We start from the raw sequence: 7,024 nt of genomic DNA on the forward strand, positions 1-7,024 counted from the left end.
CCGATGGAAGATGTACACGTAAAACCGCTCTATTCCGGCTGAAACGTCGATATATGCAATAAAAACCGAACTTCTCCCCTTTTCAATATCTTACTCAGTATTTTAACGAGAAACAAATAGATGATTGAAAATGAAGTATTTAAGGTTACTATCTAATCAATTATGTGTTTGCATCATTTTTATTGTATATTTAATGAATTAATACTAATAAACTGAAAATTCACAAAAACGTGGAAAAACGGCAAAATATTGCCTAATTCGATGATATTTTGATTAAATCACATAAAGGAAAAGGTAATGATAAACGTCAAAATATTGCTAAATTCGATGATTTCTCATACGAAACAAAATGCAAGAAAACTTGCTTAAAATGCAATATTATGCGAAATTCTGAGATTTGAAGGCCAAATCACATATCGTGACACTACATGAATTAGTATCGAAATATTGGTAAAAATGAATATATATACGTAATATCAAACTACATGAAAAACGTGAAAAAAAGTCACTATTTTACCAAATTTGAGGATTTTAACTTCGAATCATAAAGCGAGGTTTCGTACTATTTAGATCCATGAAAAGACATATGACAATGTTGTTTCCAATACAAATTATAAAAATCAATGTGTTTTCATTAGAATTAACTAAAATGTTCCTGATTTTCCGTTTATATTACCGATGGAAGATGTACACGTAAAACCGCTCTAATCCGGCTGAAACGTCGATATATGCAATAAAACAGAACTTCTCCCCCTTTTCAATATCTTACTCAGTATTTTAAAGAGAAACAAATATATGATTGAAAATGAAGTATTTAAGGTTATAATCTAATCAATTATGTGTTTGCATCATTTTAATTGTATATTTATTGAGTTAATACTAATAAACTGAAAATTCACAAAAACGAGGAAAAACGGCAAAATATTGCCTAATTTGATGATATTTTGATTAAATCACACAAAGGAAAAGGGAATGATAAACGTCAAAATATTGCTAAATTCGATGATTTCTCGTACGAAACAAAATGCAAGAAAACTTACTTAAGGGGGCGATAGTTAGGGTTCATAAAAGTTGTTCTAGTGCAATGAAAATTTATTGACGTGTTACACGTGAAGAGGGCTGCAAGTGGTCCAAGTTTCAGCATCGCAGCCTAAATAGAGAGGGAGAAAAAAAAAAAAAAACTTTTTTTAACCATTTTTTTACATGTTTTAAAGTTGATATAACAAATACAAATATCAACTGATATTATTTCTATGATACTCAGCTATCACAATACTATATAATAAAGGTTGTCTAGTGGCATTATTATCCCAAACCTATTTAGTGCAATAATACAAATTTTCAAAGTTCACCCAAAAAATTATGCAACAAAATGATGTTTATAAATATATATAAAATCAATAAATGATCTTAGGGGAAATATATAACTTGAGTTTTTAGAGGCACAGACTCTACATATAATGTGCAAGTTCCATGTAAATTGAATAATAAATAAAAAAGTTATTCAACCATATAGTTGCAAATTAGTTACCTGTAAAAAATGAAGGTCAAAGTTCAGCCACCTTTGGCTGAGGTTGATGAACTACCAATTTCAATCAAAATTACCACCCTTGTAGATTGGCATTCCTTCAGTAAGGTGTGTAAGTTCCATGAAGATCGCCTGATAAAAAAAAAAAAAAAAAATTATTAAAAAAAAAAATAAAAAAAAAAAATAAAAAAAAATAAAAAAAAAGACAGCAGCTTTATATTTACAATTATTTATGATATAGTATCAAGATATAAAACATAATACATACTAACCTAATATAATTGGTCTGAAATATGCAACATCTTGCAACATCAAGAGGGAGAACGTCTTGAGTTGCAGGTCTAAGATCTTGAGTGGCAGGTGCCGCCGGTGGTGTGGCAGGTGCCGCAGGTGGTGTGGCAGGTGCAGCAGGAGGTGTGGCAGGTGCCACAGAGGTGTGGCAGGTGCCACAGGAGGTGTGGGTGCCTGGGTGTGAGGCGAGGTAGTGTGTTGTGGGGGCGGGAGGCTGCCCTCTCTCTTCACTCAAGGGAACTCTTGTTTTGCCTCAGTGTGGCTTTACGCTCCTTCTTTACTTGGCTAACGCGTAGAGCTCTTGCCTTTAGAGCTTTCTTCTTGTCCGATACTATATCCATTGTGCAGTATATGCAAGAAAATACGATCTGTGCGAGCGCGTCAGGCATGCGACCGCCGGCACAGACACTGAGAGGGTGACTAAGCCAGAGTAATCGGATTATAGCCCCTCCCTCTCACAGAAGACAGTTGCCAGCGAGTGTGTTTATAATTTGTATATGCATAACAAGATATTCTCCACTCTATTGCGAAATACTAGACGCTTACAACGTATGACGCATCACCCTACGGCGCACCCGAGCCGCGAGGACCAGATTTCGGGCAATTGCGGCTGGAAAATTTGCTCTAATTACGTTATTTATTATCATAACATTAAACGGTTTGCACCACGGTGTTGCCAGAACGTTGTAGTATTTTTATAAATTTTTCGTGTTTGGCCGAATTTTTTCGGCCAAACAATTATAACGCCACCTTAAAATGCAATATTATGCGAAATTCTGAGATTTGAAGGCCAAATCACATATCGTGATACTACATGAAATAGTATCGAAATATTGGAAAAATGAATATATTTACGTAATATCAAACTACATGAAAAACGAAAAAAGTCACTATTATACCAAATTTGTGGATTTTAACTTCGAATCATAAAGCGAGGTTTCGTACTATTTAGATCCATGAAAAGACATATGACAATGTTGTTTCCAATACAAATTATAAAAATCAATGTGTTTTCATTAGAATTAACTAAAATGTTCCTGATTTTCCGTTTATATTACCGATGGAAGATGTACATCTTCCATCGGTAATATAAACGGAAAATCAGGAACATTTTAGTTAACACTTTCGCGCTCTCGGCGCTCAAAAAAAAACAATACCCCAGATGCTTTCGGCACTTCGCGCGCCTACGCGGTAAGACCGAAAAAGTGTACACTCTTTTGACTGTCCTGACAATAATTGAAGGCGCACGTATTTAAATTTGGTATCACTGTGTTCGCAATGAAATTGTCTATCAGAGCATACCTATAAAATGCCGCCCAAGCATAAGGAGTATCAACACCAAATAAAAAACTATGCAGATCACTCGCCGAGAGCGCCAAACAGCAACAAAATGTTTCCACTTTCTTAATGGTTGCGAAGCCTACAGTTGTCCTACATCGCTAATTTTGGTATCATTGGAATCGCAATAAAATTCTCTACACGGACATATGCATATGAATGTTTAATATAGGTAATTGCCCACCCGCAACAGTGTGTGAAGTGGAGAGTAGTTAGCCGCGAGCGCACTGGCGAAAACACCGGGGGGAAATCATGCTTGGAAAGTTTATACGTTTCCTGACCCTACTTTTCTATGTACGTATTTCTTTTTTATACCAATGTGTTCGCAATAAAATTTCCTATAAGATGAACTGTAAACATTGGTACAAAGCATGTGTAAGAGAAGCGCCAAATATAGAACCACGTCGCTCAGTATGCGTTCGCGGCAGAAACGAACGCATTGTTTTTGTTCGTTTGATGTTTGTCATGTTTATACTTGTTGAAACATTTTATAATTTGTATGACAGTGATCGCAGTAAAATTCCCTACACAGACATATACATAACACATACAAATATTTCCCACGTGTTGGATATATCAACGGCTAAAGGGGAACCCACTGCCACACGCTCGCCACACCCCCAAACATACTTTGTGTATTTTTTTTTTTACTCATAGAAGTTTATGTGATATAATATTCATTCTGGTACCAAAAAAATTCGCAAATAAATTCTCTACAAAACAAAAGTATCCCCATCCATTTCAGTTTAAAAATGGAATTTATAGAAATATTTTTTCGATTGACGAGAAAAGTAGGCAGTTATGCGGAATCGTAAGAAAAACCAGTGACGAGTTATCTCTAATATAAAGCGCGAAAGTGTTAATACTATTGAAAATACATTGATTTTTATCATTTGTATTGGAAACAACATTTTCATATGTCTTTTCTTGGATCTAAATAATACGAAACCTCGCTCTATGATTTGAAGTTAAAATCCTCAAATATGGTTAAATAGTTACTTTTTTTTCAAGTTTTTCATGTAGTTTGATACTACGTAAATACATTCATTTTTACCAATATTTCGATTCTATTTCATGTAGTATAACGATATGTGATTTGGCCTTCAAATCTCAGAATTTCGCACAATATTGCATTTTAAGCAAGTTTTCTTGCATTTTGTTTCGTACGAGAAATCATCGAATTTAGCAATATTTTGACGTTTATCATCCCCTTTTCCTTTATTTGATTTAAACAAAATATGATCGAATTAGGCAATATTTTGCCATTTTTCCTCGTTTTTGTGAATTTTCAGTCTATGGGTATTAATTCATTATATATACGATAAAAATGAGGCAAACACATAATTGATTAGATAATAACCTTAAATACTTCATTTTCAATCAACTATTAGTTTCTCGTTAAAATACTGAGTAAGATATTGAAAAGGGGAGAAGTTCTGTTTTTATTGCATATATCGACGTTTCAGCCGGAATAGAGCGATTTTCGTGTACATCTTCCATCGGTAATATAAACGGAAAATCAGGAACATTTTAGTTAACACTAATGAAAATACATTGATTTTTATCATTTGTATTGGAAACAACATTTTCATATGTCTTTTCTTGGATCTAAATAATACGAAACCTCGCTCTATGATTTGAAGTTAAAATCCTCAAATATAGTTAAATATTGACTTTTTCACGTTTTTCATGTAGTTTGATATTACGTAAATGTATTCATTTTTACCTATATTTCGATACTATTTCATGTAGTATCACGATATGTGATTTGGCCTTCGAATCTCAGAATTTCGCATAATATTGCATTTTAAGCAAGTTTTCTTGCATTTTGTTTCGTACCAGAAATCATCGAATTTAGCAATATTTTGACGTTTATTTTTTTTCCCTTTTCCCTTTATTTTATTTCTCTTTTCCTTTATGTGATTTAATCAAAATATCATCGAATTAGGCAATATTTTGCCGTTTTTCCACGTTTTTGTGAATTTTCAGTTTATTAGTATTAACTCAATAAATATACAATAAAAATGATGCAAACACATAATTGATTAGATTATAACCTTAAATACTTCATTTTCAATCATTTATTTGTTTCTCTTTAAAATACTGATTAAGATATTGAAAAGGGGAGAAGTTCTGTTTTTATTGCATATATCGACGTTTCAGCCGGATTAGAGCGGTTTTACGTGGACATCTTCCATCGGTAATATAAACGGAAAATCAGGAACATTTTAGTTAATTCTAATGAAAACACATTGATTTTTATAATTTGTATTGGAAACAACATTGTCATATGTCTTTTCATGGATCTAAATAGTACGAAACCTCGCTTTATGATTCGAAGTTAAAATCCTCAAATTTGGTATAATCGTGACTTTTTTCAGGTTTTTCATGTAGTTTGATATTACGTAAATATATTCATTTTTACCAATATTTCGATACTATTTCATGTAGTATCACGATATGTGATTTGGCCTTCAAATCTCAGAATTTCGCATAATATTGCGAAATTCTGAGATTTGAAGGCCAAATCACATATCGTGATACTACATGAAATAGTATCGAAATATTGGAAAAATGAATATATTTACGTAATATCAAACTACATGAAAAACGAAAAAAGTCACTATTATACCAAATTTGTGGATTTTAACTTCGAATCATAAAGCGAGGTTTCGTACTATTTAGATCCATGAAAAGACATATGACAATGTTGTTTCCAATACAAATTATAAAAATCAATGTGTTTTCATTAGAATTAACTAAAATGTTCCTGATTTTCCGTTTATATTACCGATGGAAGATGTACACGTAAAACCGCTCTATTCCGGCTGAAACGTCGATATATGCAATAAAAACCGAACTTCTCCCCTTTTCAATATCTTACTCAGTATTTTAACGAGAAACAAATAGATGATTGAAAATGAAGTATTTAAGGTTACTATCTAATCAATTATGTGTTTGCATCATTTTTATTGTATATTTAATGAATTAATACTAATAAACTGAAAATTCACAAAAACGTGGAAAAACGGCAAAATATTGCCTAATTCGATGATATTTTGATTAAATCACATAAAGGAAAAGGTAATGATAAACGTCAAAATATTGCTAAATTCGATGATTTCTCATACGAAACAAAATGCAAGAAAACTTGCTTAAAATGCAATATTATGCGAAATTCTGAGATTTGAAGGCCAAATCACATATCGTGACACTACATGAATTAGTATCGAAATATTGGTAAAAATGAATATATATACGTAATATCAAACTACATGAAAAACGTGAAAAAAAGTCACTATTTTACCAAATTTGAGGATTTTAACTTCGAATCATAAAGCGAGGTTTCGTACTATTTAGATCCATGAAAAGACATATGACAATGTTGTTTCCAATACAAATTATAAAAATCAATGTGTTTTCATTAGAATTAACTAAAATGTTCCTGATTTTCCGTTTATATTACCGATGGAAGATGTACACGTAAAACCGCTCTAATCCGGCTGAAACGTCGATATATGCAATAAAACAGAACTTCTCCCCCTTTTCAATATCTTACTCAGTATTTTAAAGAGAAACAAATATATGATTGAAAATGAAGTATTTAAGGTTATAATCTAATCAATTATGTGTTTGCATCATTTTAATTGTATATTTATTGAGTTAATACTAATAAACTGAAAATTCACAAAAACGAGGAAAAACGGCAAAATATTGCCTAATTTGATGATATTTTGATTAAATCACACAAAGGAAAAGGGAATGATAAACGTCAAAATATTGCTAAATTCGATGATTTCTCGTACGAAACAAAATGCAAGAAAACTTACTTAAGGGGGCGATAGTTAGGGTTCATAAAAGTTGTTC

The 7,024-nt window shown here is 32.1% G+C and overlaps 1 long non-coding RNA gene across 1 annotated transcript; it reads right to left on the reverse strand.

The window, feature by feature from the left end:
* Nucleotides 1–1,077: 1,077 nt before the first annotated feature.
* On the reverse strand, nt 1,078–2,575 carry LOC138361773 (uncharacterized). Its single transcript, XR_011227174.1, has 3 exons — nt 1,801–2,575; nt 1,532–1,660; nt 1,078–1,150 (listed from the first exon to the last, which is right to left on the reverse strand). It is a non-coding gene; the product is annotated as an uncharacterized lncRNA (long non-coding RNA).
* Nucleotides 2,576–7,024: the final 4,449 nt, after the last annotated feature.

The sequence above is a fragment of the Procambarus clarkii genome, unplaced genomic scaffold (assembly GCF_040958095.1).
Source record: "Procambarus clarkii isolate CNS0578487 unplaced genomic scaffold, FALCON_Pclarkii_2.0 HiC_scaffold_720, whole genome shotgun sequence".
Lineage (NCBI taxonomy): Eukaryota > Metazoa > Arthropoda > Malacostraca > Decapoda > Cambaridae > Procambarus > Procambarus clarkii.